General features: G+C 35.2%; 1 pseudogene; it reads left to right on the forward strand.

The window, feature by feature from the left end:
* The first annotated feature begins 10,632 nt into the window (after positions 1 to 10,632).
* On the forward strand, positions 10,633 to 11,779 carry LOC150063195 (26S proteasome regulatory subunit 7 pseudogene; annotated as a pseudogene).
* Positions 11,780 to 16,860: the final 5,081 nt, after the last annotated feature.

A 16,860-nucleotide genomic window follows, 5' to 3' on the forward strand; every position in this document is an offset into this window, starting at 1 on the left:
TCCCTCATGATACTCTGGATCTTGGTAATTTCTGTTATATTACCATTTTGGTCTGTGATTTTATTTATTTCGGTGTGCTCCCTTCTTTTTTTGGTAAGATTTGCTAAGGGTTTGTCAATTTTGTTAATTCTTTCGAAGAACCAACTCCTTGTTTTGTTGATTCTTTCTATAGTTTTTTTGGATTCCAATTCATTTAATTCTGCTTTGATTTTAATAATTTGCTTCCTAGTAGTGGGATTAGGTTTGGTTTGTTGCTCTTTATCCAGGAGCTTAAGGTGACACATTAACTTGTTGTTTTGCGATTTTTCCATTTTGTTATTGTAGGCACTCAGAACTATAAATTTTCCTCTGAGTACTGCCTTTGCCACGTCCCAAAGGAGCTAGTATTTTGTGTGCTCTTTTTTGTTAAATTTCATAAACTGTTGGATTTCTGTTCTGATCTCTTTGATGACCCATTGGCGATTTAACAATGTGTTGTTCAATCTCCATGAGTTACAGGGTTTTCGTTGGTGGAGATGGGTGTTCAGTTCCAATTTGATGCCTTTGTGGTCTGAGAGAGTGCAGGGAATAATTTCAGTGTTTCTGAATCTGTCCAGGTTTGTTTTATGGCCTAAGATGTGGTCTATTTTGGAAAATGTTCCATGTGCTGCTGAAAAAAAAACTTATATTGTGTTATTGCCGGGTGGAATAATCTGCAGATGTCTGTTAGATCTAGTTGGTCTATATAGTTGTTCAATTTTAAGGTTTCTCTGTTGAGTTTTTGTCTTGTTGATCTGTCCATAGGTAATAGTTGTGTGTTAAAAGTCACCAACAATCACTGTGTGAAGACAGAAGCTGAGATTAGAATTATAAGCCTTAATTCAAGCATGCGAGAAAAAAGTAATAATTTTGCTACATTCAATAAGAGATGAAAATCTTTACAAAATAATATCTAGTTCAAAGCACAAATGAGACAAAAGGAAAGGAAGTAGCTATGTGGTGTCTTTCCTCTCTCTCTCTCTCTCTCTCTCTCTCTCTCTCTCTCTCTCTCTCTCTCTCTCTCTCTCTCTCTCTCTTTTGTGGGTTATGGGGCTTGACCTTGGCCTGGGCACTGTCCCTTGAGCTCTTTAGCTCAAGGCTACCACCCTACCCTTGAGCCAAGCTCCACTTCCCATTTTCTGGAGGTTGATTGGAGATAAGAGTCTCAGGTCCATTTGTGCCCATGCTGGCTTTGAACCTTGATCCTCAGATCTCAGCCTCCTGAGCAGCTAAGATTATAGGTGTGAGCTATGTCGCCAGGTTATGTGGTGTCTTTCTGTTGAGAATATCAATAACTAGATTAAGTGTAAATGGTTTAAACTTTCCAATTAAATGCAGAAACTGAAAGATGGGAAAATAAAGCTACAGCTGAATAGTGCTCTGAACAGAGGCTTGTATTACATAATAAACACAAAGAAAGGTAAATACTAAATAACAAAAAATAACAGCAGCAAAAAGAGGATTAGAATAAATTCAGCTTACTTTAGGCATTGACAAAACTGATAAATGCTAACCAGATGAGGGAGAGAAAGCGGGGGTGATGAGGGAGCGAGGGAGGACACAGATATTGAAACATGCATTAAGAGAATAGGTATTACTACAAGATCTTGAAGTAGTGTCTCTAATGCCAACACCATTTCAGTTATAATTCTACTTTTCCATACTTTATTTATTTGAATGAAGCCACCAAATTATGGTAACTTTTAAAAATTGAGGCACATATTATTAAATCCACTACATTGGGGTTTCAGAGATATCTGCCACAGACTAGATGGTCAGTGCATCCAGATATGTTCTAAATTATCTAAGAATGACTTAAAAATAAGCTGTTTTAAATATTGACAAATATATTCTATTTTCATTTTATTCCTTATCCTACCTGTACATTTTGATAATACAAATAGTTTATCCTTAAATGTAATTTTTTTGTATAGTAATTGACTTACTATAGTTTATTTTTTTGTAATGTATAGAGGGGTTACAGTTACATTCCCCAAATAGAAGGTACATTACTTCTCAAACATTGATTCCCCTTCTCATGTTTTTGTCCCTATTTCCCTCCCTATAGCAAGTCAATTACCTGGACACAGGTATTAATTATTATAAATGGGGAAAACTTTCACTTAATATGATTTTTTTTTCAAATCTTTCCATTTCCTTACAAATGGGGCATTGCTGTTCTTTCTGATGGCATCATAAAATTTCATTGTGTATAAATACCACATCTTGTTAATCCAATCATCTACTGAGAGGAATCTGAGTTGGTTCCAAATCTTTGCTATGGTAAATAATGCTGTAATGAACATCATTGTGCGAGTGGCTTTAGTATGTCCTTGTTTCTGGACATTTGAGTAAATGCCAAGGAGTGGAATTCCTGGGTCATAGGGGGGAGCTCTATATCAAAAGAATATTCAGTTTATCACATTTCATTAAGCCTGATACCTATAGTCACTTTATCTTAAAACATTTTTATATGAATAGATTTGATGGACTTTCAATGTAAGGGTAATGGAAAGCTTTGGAATCATATATCTTGTTGTCAGGCAGTTTTGAAAGCCTACTCTTTTCATGGTCTTGCTTGTAAATGAATTTAATTGCACTATCTATATGCCAAACTAAGAATTTGATGGGGGACATGACAAAAATGTATTTTAGCTTTTAATAATACAAATATTAAATCCCAAAGTTAGTGATACCCAACGAAAATATATTTTATTTAAAACAAATATATTTATTATATATTTATTTCATATATTTCTTTCACCTCCTTTATTTATGTACCTTTACCCTCCCAAGGGCAGATAAATAAACAAAGAAGAAAAACAAAAACAACAACAAAAAACAAAATGTTTGTTTCTGTTTCCTGGAGTTCACATTGATAATTAAAGGTACTTAGATATTGTTCCTTTGTGTTTTCCTAAGACTATCCTCCTTAGGTCTTCACTCTATGTGAATGACTTGATTCCTGTATAATTTATCAAGTCCTGGCATATTTTAGATCTAGCTTCTGCATATGCAAGAAAACATGCACCATTTGTCTCTCTGAGCTTAGTTTACCTCACACAACGTGTTTTGATCTAGTTCCATCCATTTGTCTGCAAATGACATCATACTTTTTTCTAATGGCTGTGCAAAATTCCATTCTGTATAGGTACCTCACTTTTTGGTCCACTTATCTATTGTACAGCATCTGTTTTGCACTTTTACAACTGAATCAAATTTCTGTAAATGATGAGCCTAAGTGACCAAGATCTTTCTGAGAATTTTGTGGATTTAATATTTCCTGAGTCTAGCTTTGACATTCCTTCCCCATTAGGTTCTACAAATAAAGGTATTTTTCCTGATAGATAAAAGGAAACTTTCTTTATAAATGAAGCCAGAGGATATTTCAAGAAGCTCCAGAAATAAAATTGGACAGGAGCCATATATAAATTGTTTGTTCCAACTTTCTATCTTTAGGATAATTTTTGCTAGTTGTATAAGCATGAAGATTTATCCTGGTTGGTGATAAATTATTATAGCACATTGAACTATATCAGAGATAGGTAAGTACTTTGGCATTAAAATAAATTAACTTGTTTATAGACAGTACTTCAACCATAAAAGCTCTATAAAGGGAAGTCCTAGTAAGAACATTCAAGTCTTCTAGCTCTTTCTACCCCTTCCCCTCAGTGCTACCCAGCCATTCTGGAAATGGTGAAAAAAATAATCCAACTTCAGATAAAACAGAAATAATATTCACATGTCAGACCATGTCAGAAAGTAAAGGTAGTATTTTCACATCCACCTTTCTCAAAGTTCTTTTTTTATTATCCAGGAAAGCACTGCTGTTTTGTACATCTCCTACCTGGTTAATTTCTTGATCTTTCTCATAAATTTTTGTTTTACATCAGCTTTTACATTGTTATGATTATATTATGCTCGGAGATATATTTGTTATTTGGAATTTTTATAACTGTTTTGTATAATTTAAATGTTGGTTACAGGATAAAAATAATAAAAAAAAAACCTACTTAATCTTGTGTGATTGTTGTTTTTAATGTTATTTCTCTTCTCTTTGGTTGCCCTTTGGTTAATCTCATATTGTTAATCTCTTATTATATCTGACTTTGTTACCTGGTATATTGTATATATATTTATTTGTTTATTTGAAATAAGAAAGGGAAGGGGGAAACAAGATGATTGGGAGGGTATGGGGGGGGAATGGGACAAAAACATGAGAAATGTATCAATGTTTGAGAAGCAATATACCTACTGCATATTGTAACCCCTCTGTACATTATCTCAACAAAGGAAAAAAAGAAAAGATTTACAGGTGGTTCTGGTTGTAGTCTGTGGCCTTCACCACACTTCACCACTTCACCACCATTTCAGTAGGAGGAGGGCCAAGTGAATGTATAGATTCTTGAGCATTCAGTACACTGTGAAACAACTCATGTGAATTCTCAGAAAGAAAGTGAGCTCAACAATGTTGTAAGGAATTTGAAATTGATGCAACACCAGTCCAGGCCAGTGGAAAATTGATTATAACTATTAATGTTGAGACAACCCATAGTATGGGCAATATATGTACATTTTAATTTACTCATGTACCATGTTAAATATATATATATATATTATAAGATCGATTCACTAAAATTATACATGCTAATGTTATGGTATATATATACATGTATATGTTATATAAATACATGTATATGTTATATAACTGCATGTAGTCATGAAAAATGGAAATTTAACTTTACAAAGACTATACAAACTCATGAAACAACAGAATTTTTTTAAATTTCATTTTATTGTCACAGTGATGCACTGATGGGTTATAGTTACATACACAAGGTAGTGAGTACATTTCTTGGGGAACATTGTTACCCCTCTCACTTTCTCTCCCCCCTCTTCCACCGTGAAGTTGTAGACTTCATTTCTAACATATTATCTTCTGAGTCTCGCTGTTGCATTGGTTCACTCCTTGTCCTTTGTCTCATACTATATTTCAATGTATGTTGTGTAAAATTATATTCTGTTGAGCATTCTTCATAATATATGGTCTGTTTATATCACATAACATACTGCTGGGGAAGTGACTACATAAGCTATGTAAATATTATAATGAGTACAAATATTCATTTCCAACAAAAGTAATGAATGCAAATTTATATTTAATAGCATATAATAGATATGGTGTTTATTTAATATTTCAAATACACATCATCTCAGTGCAAACCTATTTTGATGAGAATAAAGGAATTTAATGGGAGATATGGTGTTTATTTAATATTTCAAATACACATCATCTCAGTACAAACTTATTTTAATGAAAATAAAGAAATTTAATGGGAAGAGAACATTATCTGGAAATGATATGCTTTGAACCACAGGAACAGGTCAGATTATGGAAGTGTTAGCACAAAAAAAGAGCTTCTCCTGACTTTTAATTAATATTAGAAGAAGGTCAGGAAAATGATATTGTCTAAAGGTAGTTCTATTAAGACTGAATATCTCAAGGTTTCCATAGAAGCACATAGAATAAGACCCTGTTAGCCAAGTACATTCTGCAGGCATACTGCCTTGATCTTAATAGACCATATTAGTCAAATGTACTTGAAAGAGCTTGTCATGAAAAACCAGTTGTTCTTATAAAGGTTTATTTTCTGAACATATAATACTTGGCACCTTGTAGTGAATTAAAACTCTGAAAGCTTTTATTTGTTTTAAAAGAAATGGAAACATGGGAACCACTAGTAGCGTTCTACTTTTCTAATTATGTCAAATTGTTTTTGGAAACTGATAGGGTTTCTGTTATAATACCGTATTTCTGGATTTTTGTATCATAGTATATTTTATGGAAAATCTGTAACAGATTTTTAAATTTTTTTTGCTAACAGAGTGATTTTTTTAACAGCAAACTGCAGTTTCTGCTGAGATGTTGGCTCACCCCATTTTCACAAAACGCAAAATTATCATGGCTTATTATGTAGTAGACTATTATTTAACATACAACTTATTTCTGACAATTATGGGTCCTCAAGGTAAACTCTGTATGTCTCTCTATGCTTTTTTATTTTATTGTTCTTTCTTTTTTGAATTTAATTTTATTGTCAAGGTGATGTACAGAGGGCTTACAGTTACACACATAAGGTAGTGAGTTCATTTCTTGCCAAACATTGTTACACATTCCCTCATTTTTCACCCACTTTCCCTCCCTCTGCCCCTTCCCCAAATTATAAAGTTCATTTCCAACATACTGTCTTCTGAGTATCGCTGTTGCATTGGTTCACCTTTTGTCCTTTGTTTCACCGTTTTGTTGTTCCCCTTCCCTTCCCTAATTCAGATAAACAAACATAGCAAACATATATATGTACACACACACATACACACACACACACACACACACACACATACACACATATATATAGTACAGAGGGCATGAAAAATCAAATACAGTGACAATAGGCGACTCCATTGGGGGAGAAATGAAAGAAAAAAATAACTTTATACACTATATTATAAACAACAGCCACAAAGAAACCTATTGTTTTCCATATCTTGGAGTTCATTTTGCTTACATCATTTTAGATGGTCACATGTACATAGCTATTGAAATATTGTGATCTTCTGCTAGGACTATCCTAGACATGTACAAATGAGGGACAACATGGAGTATATATTTCTTTTGATATGGCTTACTTCACTTAATATGATTTTTTTCTAAGTTTTCTCATTTCCTTACTAATCCGTGAAGTCATTCTTTCTGATGTCAGCATAGAATTTCTTTTTGTGTATATACAACATTTTATTTATTTATTTATTTATTTATTTTATTTTATTTATTTATTTTATTGCCAGTCCTGGGCTTGAGCACAGGGCCTGAGCACTGTCCTTGGACTTTCTCAAGGCTAGAGCTCTACCACTTGAGCCTCAGCACCACTTTCGGCTTTTTTCTATGTATGTGGTACTGAGGAATCGAACCCGGGTCTTCATGCATGCTAGGCAAGCACTTTAACCACTAGGCCAAACTCCAGGCCCCCTATACAACATTTTATTGACTTATTCATCTACTGGGGGGTATCTGGGTTTGTTCTATATTTTAGCTATGGTAAAATAATACTGCAATGAATATGGTTGTGTTGGTAGCTTTAGTATGGCCTTGTTCAGTGGTCATTTGTGTAAATGCCCAAAAGATTGCTCGGTCATAGGGTAGCTCTATATTTGGTTTTGGTTTATTGCATAAATCAAACATAAGATTCAGAACAATCCTTAACAAAGTTCAAAATTCATATGGAAAGTTTTTAAAAATTGTTGTTCATCCAACAGTTAACTTCAACTTCCTATAATTTATTAATCTTCATAGAAATATTCTAAATATTTTTACCTATATTTGAAGCATATTTTCAATAGAGTTCTATGAAACTGAGAAAATTGAAGGGAGGGATTGGGTTGGAAGGGTTGGGAGAAAGTTATGAAAGAGGTCACATCAATCAAGACGTACTGTACTTATAAACTGATTTCTTGCATGGGAGTTCCCTTGTGCAACTATTTAATTATTAAAAATATAATGTAAAAAGGAGATTCCTACAGATGAGCCTTTTTTCTGGGTAATTGTTTAGAGGTGCCCAGGATAGCACCTCTGATCTCAGTTTCCTGAACAGCTAGGATTATAAACATGAATCACTGGCACCTGGCTAACCTTGACTTTCAAACAGCAAATGGAATTATCTCTGTCTATATGTTTATCATAGCTTTAATTCATATTCTAAAAGAAAATGAGAAAAAGCGGTAAGGAAATGAGGAAGACAGGGAAAGAAGGAAGGAAGGAAGGAAGCAGGGAAGTAGAGAGAAAGAAAGAGAGAAAGGAAAGGAAGGAGAAAAAGAAGTAACAAAGAAAGGAAAGAAGAGTGGGCGAAAAGTAAAGAAAGGAGGAAGGAAGGAAAAAGAAGGAGGGGAAGTTGGTTCTCCAAGTTAGCTACTTGCAATAACTAACTATAGGTAACTAATTTAGAGTTTGAATTCAATGTAAACTTCTTTTTAGTACTCTCATTTTTGTACCATGAGCCACAGCGGTTTGCCAATTCAAATACTGTTCTATTCATGTAAAACTATTTTAAATATTCAGTTGCACACTAACCATTTTAACATTTTGTCTTGAGTTCTTTTTGGCACGATATTTCCTTGCTGATTTGGCCCATTACATTTTTGTGGGCTGATGAATTCTGAGTAATTCTGTACAGATGCCTTCTTCCAGCGTATAGGCATTTTGTGCTGTAAGTACAACAGATCCAAATATGTGTCTTTGGGGCTTTTATGATCTGTGAGTAATATATGGCTCAACCTGATCCAATGTACAAACATAAAAAACAAAGATTGGAAAATACTCACATCATTTTTGAGCAATGAAATATTCGAATGCATACAAATTCTAAGCTTATTTTCTATACTTTTGCAGAGTACAACACTTAATAAGCTTGCAAAAAATGACATACTCGTGTAAATAATTTTATTTTGGGTGGTGAATTTGTTCTGAATATTATCAGTAATCTTTAACAATTTTTTTTCTGTGAACTCAGGTATAGTATCTGACAAAACATAGGTCCACCTGTGTGAATTTTAAGAAGACTGCACTAAGGTCATATTGCTTGAGCTCTGGACCTGGGCACTGTCCTTGAGCTCTTCAACTTAAGCCAAATCACCACTTCTAGTTTTCTGATAGTTAATTTGAGATAAGAGTCTTATAGATGCTCTTTCTGAGTTGGCTTTTAACTGTAATCCTCATATCTCAGCCTTCTGAGTAGCTAGGATGACAGGCATGAGCCACCGGCGCATGGCTGGCAGTACTATTTTTGAGAGTTAAATATCAGTTGGTTGCTATGATTATTTGGGAATGTACTTTTAAAATAAAATTAATTTTATTTTAAACTGAAACCTAACCACACACAGGACTGTTATGTCTTGGAATTATTTTGCTTTTAAAATACAGAACAAAATGCTTGTTTTTCTAGTAAAGTTTCATAAATAATGGAAATGTATCCTAAATCATTTCATTTTTCATTTGTGTGCATGAGTGAATGAAAAAAAGCACAGTATTCATTAATATTGGACTGCAATAAAGTAGCACAGTACAGATATTGTCACATTTGTATTTTATATAAATATATTCAACTTAATGGAATTTTCAAAAGCTTGAATTTCTAGGGACTATATGTTTCATGTGAAGCCCTCTACAGTGGTCAGCCAAATAGTGAACTAGATTGTTAGGATTACCCCTCTGGTCAGTAACAAAGATGCTAAGCATGAATGGGAGACAGGTCAAAAAGTCAGTGTAAGGAAGGATTAAGTCCACAAAAGAGTCCTGTCTTTAGGACTCAGTGTTCAGATGTACACTTACAAAAAATGATGTCTCGATCAGATTACATCTTTCCTTTGGAAATCTTACTAATCTCCAGCAATCTATGCCCACATTTTATGACATGCTGGCATCAGTTTATATACTGTAGAGTCTAATAATACTCTCCATTTTTTTCTGTCATTGGACCAAGTGCATAAACTGCCCTTTTGTTTCCACACAGTCAGTGTACTGTTTGGAACTTCTGGTAATAGTAAAACTCATTCCTTGTGGTAAGTGATATATCAGTCACACAACCATTTTCTACTGTATATTCTTCAAATATCACTGCAAACCAAAAACATATTTAGTAAAAGAAGGATAAAAGTGCCTGAGGTTTGGAAATGTAAAATTTACACTGCCATAACCACTAACTTCCAAATTTCCTATGAAGACTTACTTTAAAGGGCCACTTTGAGACCCCTTTTTTCTTTTTTATTCCTCCAGAAAGAACTGAACTGTTTTCCATTTGCAAATGGAAGAATGGGATTTGCTAACATTACTCATAAATAAAATAGAACAGAATAGATAAAACAGAATAGTTAAAAATAGAACAGGGGAAAAAACCCCATATTTATACCAGTAGGCAACATGAACCGTAATTAAGAGTGCAGATACACTGCAAGATTACCTGTGCTTAAATCTTGGCTTTATTACTTATAGTTAAGTGGCCTTTAAAAAGTCACTTAAGTACTTCCATTTTTACATCTGAAAACCTTGTATATGAGGGTTCTACACTGTAGATTATTAGGAGCAAGTAAATTCCTGTCTGGAAAGTGCTTAATGTTCTATATTGTAGACACCATATAGTCCTATTGTGTGTATTTTTCAGTCTTTCAGTGAAAAACACCACACACTGATTCACAATAGTAGAGATTTTTTTTTTGTCGTTAGGATCATTTGAGATAATTTAGGAAACAGATGATAGCAACAAGAATTCCAACCCTACATAGAGATTAACTTTATTGACAAAGTCTTAAATTTTTTCATGCCACATTGATCATCTCAGATTGCATTGGTTAATATAATTCTTACTGATTTATATTAGAAAAATATATATCCTGAGAAAAGAAAATTACGTGCATTACAAAAGTTTAAAAATTGGTTGAGCTGTACTGTGAATTTAGTCTCTCTGACTATCTTGCACTATTGACTTTTAAAAATACCTTTAAAAGTACCATAAAGAGAAGGTGCTGTTTAATCAGTCGGTCGCTGAGGCTCTCGCATCTCCCCAAATGCCTGTTTAGCTGGGTGCTGATCAGCCGAAAACCAAGGAGGACAAGAGGACGAGAAGCCTATCTGAGCCCTGAATGAGGGAGATATTGCCTTGTTAAAAACCCACGGGCAGAGCACTTACCCTAGGCAGATCAAGCAAGTTGAGGATGACATCCAACAACTCCATAAGAAAATTAATGAGCTCACTGATATTAAAGAGTCTGATACTGGCCTGGCACCACTAGGACTCTGGGATTTGGCTGCTGATAAGCAAACTCTACAGAGTGAACAACCTTTACAGGTTGCAAGGTGTACAAAGATAATCAATGCTGATTCAGAGGACCCAAAATACATGATCAATGTGAAGCAGTTTGCCAAGTTTGTGGTGGACCTCAGTGACCAGATGGAACCTACTGACGTTGAAAAAGGGACGAGAGTTGGTGTGGAGAGAAGTAAGTATCAAATTCATATTCCACTGCCTCCAAAGATATCGAGCCTCCAAAGAGCGTGCTGCTGTTCCGGCCCCCCTGGCACAGGCAAGACATTGGGTGCCAGGGCAGTGGCTAATAGGACTGATGCTTGCTTCATTCGAGTGATTGGATCCGAACTTGTGCAGAAATATGTTGGTGAGGGGGCTCGAATGGTTTGTGAGCTCTTTGAAACGGCCAGAACAAAGAAAGCCTGTCTTATCTTCTTTGATGAAATTGATGCCATTGGAGGGGCTCGATTTGATGATGGCGCTGGAGGAGACAATGAGGTACGGAGGACAATGTTGGAGCTGATCTATCAGCTGGATGGTTTTGATCCTCCAGGTAACATTAAAGTGCTGATGGCCACTAACAGACCTGATACTTTAGATCCAGCACTGATGAGGCCCGGGAGACTGGACAGAAAGATTGAATTTAGTCTCCCTGATTTAGAGGGTCCGACTCATATCTTTAAGATTCATGCTCATTCAATGAGTGTTGAGAGCAATATCAGATTTGAACTGCTGGCTAGACTGTGTCCAAATAGCACTGGAGCTGAGATTAGAAGTGTCTGCACCAAAGCTGGTATGTTTGCAATCCGAGCACAGCAAAAAAATTGCAACTGAAAAGGATTTCTTGGAAGCTGTAAATGAGGTCATTAAGTCCTAAGCGAAATCCACACTATATGACATACAACTAAGCCTCATACGCTTGCAAATGAAAACATTTCCTTTAGTTGTAATCCTAAACTTGTATTTAATATTAACCACCTTGCAACAAAATAAATTATTTCAAAACCGTAAAAAGGTACCATAAAGATCTAGATAATTATGACTGAGGTATGTCAAAGTTGCTTAAAAGTTAGCACAAACTTTCCATATCTCAATATTCTGGATAAACAAAACTTTACTACATTTACCTTTATGTATCACTAATAGTTTCTCTGTCTTTTGGATTACTAGATTTGCCACTAGATGGCAAACTTTACTAAGAAGTGCTCACTTTAGTCAGGTGCAAATGTAATAAAATATTGCATGAAAGGGACAAAAAAAGACTGTGGATAAGAAGCCTTCTATGAGTACTTTTATGGAAATGAATGTTCAGTCTTAATAATTCAATATAGACAACAAGTAAAATATTATTTATCTCAAGTAGTCAAACTGCCTTTTTTCTGGTTATTACGAGTATTATATTATGATATTCAGTTTTGTCCAGTGGACATTGGTTTTATTCTGACTGTGTAATTCTTTCACATAAAATATATTCATTAAACATAGATTTTTATTATCTAGGGGGTAAAACTGTGTTTTAACATACCCATCCACATGTATTCAGATAGAAATAAACATTTGCATTCGAACTGTTATGTGGTCTCACACTGCATCACTGTGGTCCACTCACATTGTCAGAGCATTAGCAAGAGACTAAACATTAAGCCAGAAGCCTCAATAACTTAGTCAAACAACTCTGAGCCTAAGAACACAGTTCTTTATTGTTTGATGATAACGGCTAGTTCCATGTAGACTATTGCTCAAACAACTATTTTATATTTCTAGGTGTGGTAGCATTACAACGTGGAATGAAAACACCATAAGGTACGTGCACAATATTAAAATGTAGCCTGTTTTCTAAACCAAAGTTCTCACAGAATTCCAAGGCCTTGCTCTCATTTGCAAATGTTGGCCATGGAGGAGGAAGATTTTCTTGTTTAATAGCTTCCTGTGAGTGAAGGGATTTGTACAGAGGAGAGCTGTCAATTCTCTTTAAACTGTTTCATATATCTCCCAGACAGCCCTAGGACAGTCTTTTGTGACTGATAGGGTCAATGAAAAGTCATGTGTGTCTCCAGATTTCTCACCCCAGAATCAGAAAGTTCTGATCTGCAGTGTTCTTAACTCTAGCCAGTTCTGGAGTGGAAAATGGGTTTGAGAGATTAACCCTAAATCTCTTGTGTACGAAAGGAGCTGAAATCAAGGCTTCTGTGCTGGCTGAGTGAAGAGGAGTTCTCAAAAATCATTCACTGAAGGATGTGCACTGAGAGATCTCAGCTGAAGTCAAAAGTTTGAATTAGGATGAAAATAGGTTTTAAGACACAAAGTTTATATCTACATATAGGCATATGTGTGTATGTATATAGGCATATACTTTGCTTTTGCTTCATCTGGTTCACACATTGTGTTGTAAATATAAGAGGATTGTACTGTTGCCAAGTTCTTTGTTTTCTATGATTAGTATTGCTCACTTCTTCTTAGTTCTGTTTAAGGAATTTGTGTCTGGAAACCTATATCATAATTCGTGGACTGACCCCTCTCTCTGTTCCATGTACATTCAGGTGATAGCCTAAAATTCTGCAGTGCAAATCAGAGGTTACTTTCAAAGGTACTAGGGTGTGATAGCTGTGAAGTTAAGTCATTTTTCAGTTTCAGACAGCTATGTAAGTTGTAAAACGATAAGATGAATGAGACCTTCTGAATCAGTAGTAATGGCACTATAGTAAGTATGCTGAGACAAAAATACAAGTCCGATCTCTTAAGACTTTGGGGAAAAGAGTCTTCAAATAGTATTGTTATCTCTTCCCCCACTTCTTGCTATTTTAAGGTATTTTAGAAGTGATTAATGAAAAACACGGAAGGAAAAGCTTATTCAGAATATTTTTCTCCAAGAATGACTTATGAGGTGTATTTGTAACAGAAATAATCCAAGAATATGAAAACTCCTATTGAGAAAGAAATTATATCTAGTATTGATTGTTTCTTTGACAGTTTTTTTCTTTTGTATTAAGATTGACTCAGGAAATAAAATGTAAAGGTGTGGTGAAAGATTTCTGTTCATAAATTAGAGAAAGTTGAAGGATATCGGTTTCAAACCAGAAACATTTTTAGTCGGCAATTGAGTCTCACTGCTGCAGAGCTATAGTTACTATTTTTATTCTATTTCTGTTTAGAAGTTATAAACTTGGCAATCTGAGGATTCATAAATAATATTACCTCTCAGTTTTGTTAGTCAGAAGTCCAGTGGGATTGACTGGTTTGTCTGCTTAGAATATCATGAAGCCAAATCAAGTTGTCTGCAGTCAAGGCCACATTCCTTTATGGAAGCTTTAGACAGAAGTGTCTCTTTCCAGGGAAATGCAGGTTGTTCCTAGCATTCTCATTAGTGGGATATGTGGATGAGCACTGAGAGCCTTTGCTGTCTGTTAGCTAGTGGTCACCCTTAGGTCCTTAGGGAACCTTTACATCCTATACATCCAGCAAGGATGAGGGATGAGTGGACCTCTTTTCAAGCATCATCTGTTCTAATTTCTCATCTATTCTCCTCCTCTCCCCCCTCTGTCTGTATTTCCTCTCTCATGTTCTCTCTTTGCTTTTTAAGAGCCCATATGATTACAATGTGTCCATCCAATCTTTTATAAACTATCTCTTGTATGATAGCTATTTCAGTCTCACAACATTGGTTCTCAATGTTAGCCTTTTGTTTCCTTTTGATTTAACATATACTCTATTGGTCTTCTATTCATTTCTTTAGAAATTCTAATTGGGAAAACAAATATTTTGGAATTGCTTTCATTAATCTAATAACTTTCTCAAGGTACTTTCTCCAGCCATTTTGTTTTCAGATAACCTAGTGGGAGATTGTGTGACTTTCATAAAACCATTCACAAAAAAGTGGCATATTTGTTCTCTGAGAAATAAAGCTCTAACCCAGCAGAGTATCCTTTGGGTAGCTTTCTTTTCTATCACTTCATCTACACATCTACATCAACAGTAGAACTGTTTCAGAATTGATGGCCTCACATTCCTCTAGAGGAAAAAGAGAACAGATTACAAATCCCTTTTAGCCTTTGATGAAAGTGCCTTTCAAGAAGTGTTCTGAAATTGTAAAATTGTAAGAGTTATTTTTTTAATCGGTGGTGAAGCTTGAACTCTGGGCTTGGGCCCTATCCCTGAGCTCTTCAGCTCAAGACTAGTGCTCTACCACATTGAGTTACAGTGCCGCTTTTGGTTTTCTGGTGGTCAATTGGAATAAGAAACACATGGGCTTTTGTTCCAAAGCTGGCTTTGTACCATAATCTTCAGATCTCAGTCTCCTGAGTAGCTAGAATTATAGTCATGAGCCACCAGTGCCTGGCAAAGGAGAAGGGTTTTTTTCATATATTTTTTATTGTAATTAATAGAAGGGTTACATTACATTCGCCAGATGGAAGGTGCATTACTTCACATACATTGATACCCTTTCAAGGAGAAGGTTTTATGAGCAAAGTAATGAGTTTAGTTTAAGTCCTTAGAGACTGATGAATGAATAATAATAATGTTTAAAAAACCCATTGACATTATCAAGCAATTGTTAATCACCGGCCACTCATTTGAGATACCAGGAAAACTCTTCATTTAACAATCACAAATTAGTTATGTAGGAAGTTGATCATATGGTGCTGCACACTGAATAAATTCAAAGATAGTAGAATTTAAGTGCTCATGAAGTTGCAGGTCTACATAGCCACGATCAGTCACAAAGCATTCCACATGTCATGTCTATCCTCATATCCTCTCACTAGGAGAGCAAATAAAAAAAAAAATGGGGCAAGGAAAGAAGTTCCTACCATCATTACTTGAGTGAAGCAACCTGATTTCCATGAGATGGCTACTTCTGTTTTATAGTGCCTAGCCATTAAAAGTGAGTTATCTCATTTGGAGGGTGATCTGTCCTCCCAAGTTATCAGGTTGTTTCTGCTCTTAATCATAAGTATTTGGATCCACGAAACACCATGCTGGGGATGGAAGCAGGGTAGGCTGAGTACAGAGCATGTCTCTTTCCCACTAATAGCTCGAACAGTTGTATATTTATCAATATAGGGAAAATTTATAGTCACAAAACATACTCAAGTTTTCCCTTCCCTTCCTGATTTCAGATAAGCAAATAAATGAATATACAATATACCAGGTATCAAAGTCAAATACAGTAACAATGTGAGATTAAACAATTCCTGCTAGATCAGCGATGTTTGGGTTCTTGACTGTCTAACAGGGAAAGGAGCTATAGTTGAAGTTTGTTGATAGTTCCTATTCAGTCACACATAATGCACATAATGTTTTCTGTCACAGGTTGGCTTCGAAACACTCTAATGATATTTTTTTATTTTTATCAAGCAGAAATCCAGTATATTTTGGTCAGTGACTCTTTTCTCTGCTGACTTTGGGCCTTTTCTTGGCATTGGGCCTGGAATTAATATGTTCTACAGACCTCTCAGTGGTATGTTATTGTTTTCTGAACACTTGTAATCAGAAGGTGAGATATGATTAATTCATAAAGTTAGGACAATACTATGTAACCAGACATAATTTTTAATTCTCCTTTTCTCTCTTTAGTCTCCAGATCTTGGACAAGGTAAGTTTTCCATCTTTTTCAGGGTGTGTACACAATCCCATCTTCCAAAAGTAATGGCTTTCTGCAGTCCTCCTAAGGTGACAACACATGCTCTTGTCCTTCCCTTGCACATCAAGGTATTTGCTTGTTTTTTTAGGTGTATAGGGATGGATTCATGTGAGTTTCAGCAGGGACATTTCTATGCCATCATAACCAAGTCAACATCTCAGTCAAAGATTACTCAATTTCTGCAATTTTTTTCTATGATTCTGTGTGATATATGTAGAAGCAAAGCCTACAAGAATGGTGATCCCCTCTATAACTTCACATTCTAATTTACTAGCACACATATTCACTGGTTAACTCAAGATACTTAATTGTATTTTTCTATAGGTACATAGAGATAGACCTGTAACA

This window comes from Megascapheus bottae, chromosome 5, assembly GCF_031878675.1.
Source record: "Megascapheus bottae isolate mThoBot1 chromosome 5, mThoBot2.hap1, whole genome shotgun sequence".
Classification (NCBI taxonomy): Eukaryota; Metazoa; Chordata; class Mammalia; order Rodentia; family Geomyidae; genus Megascapheus; species Megascapheus bottae.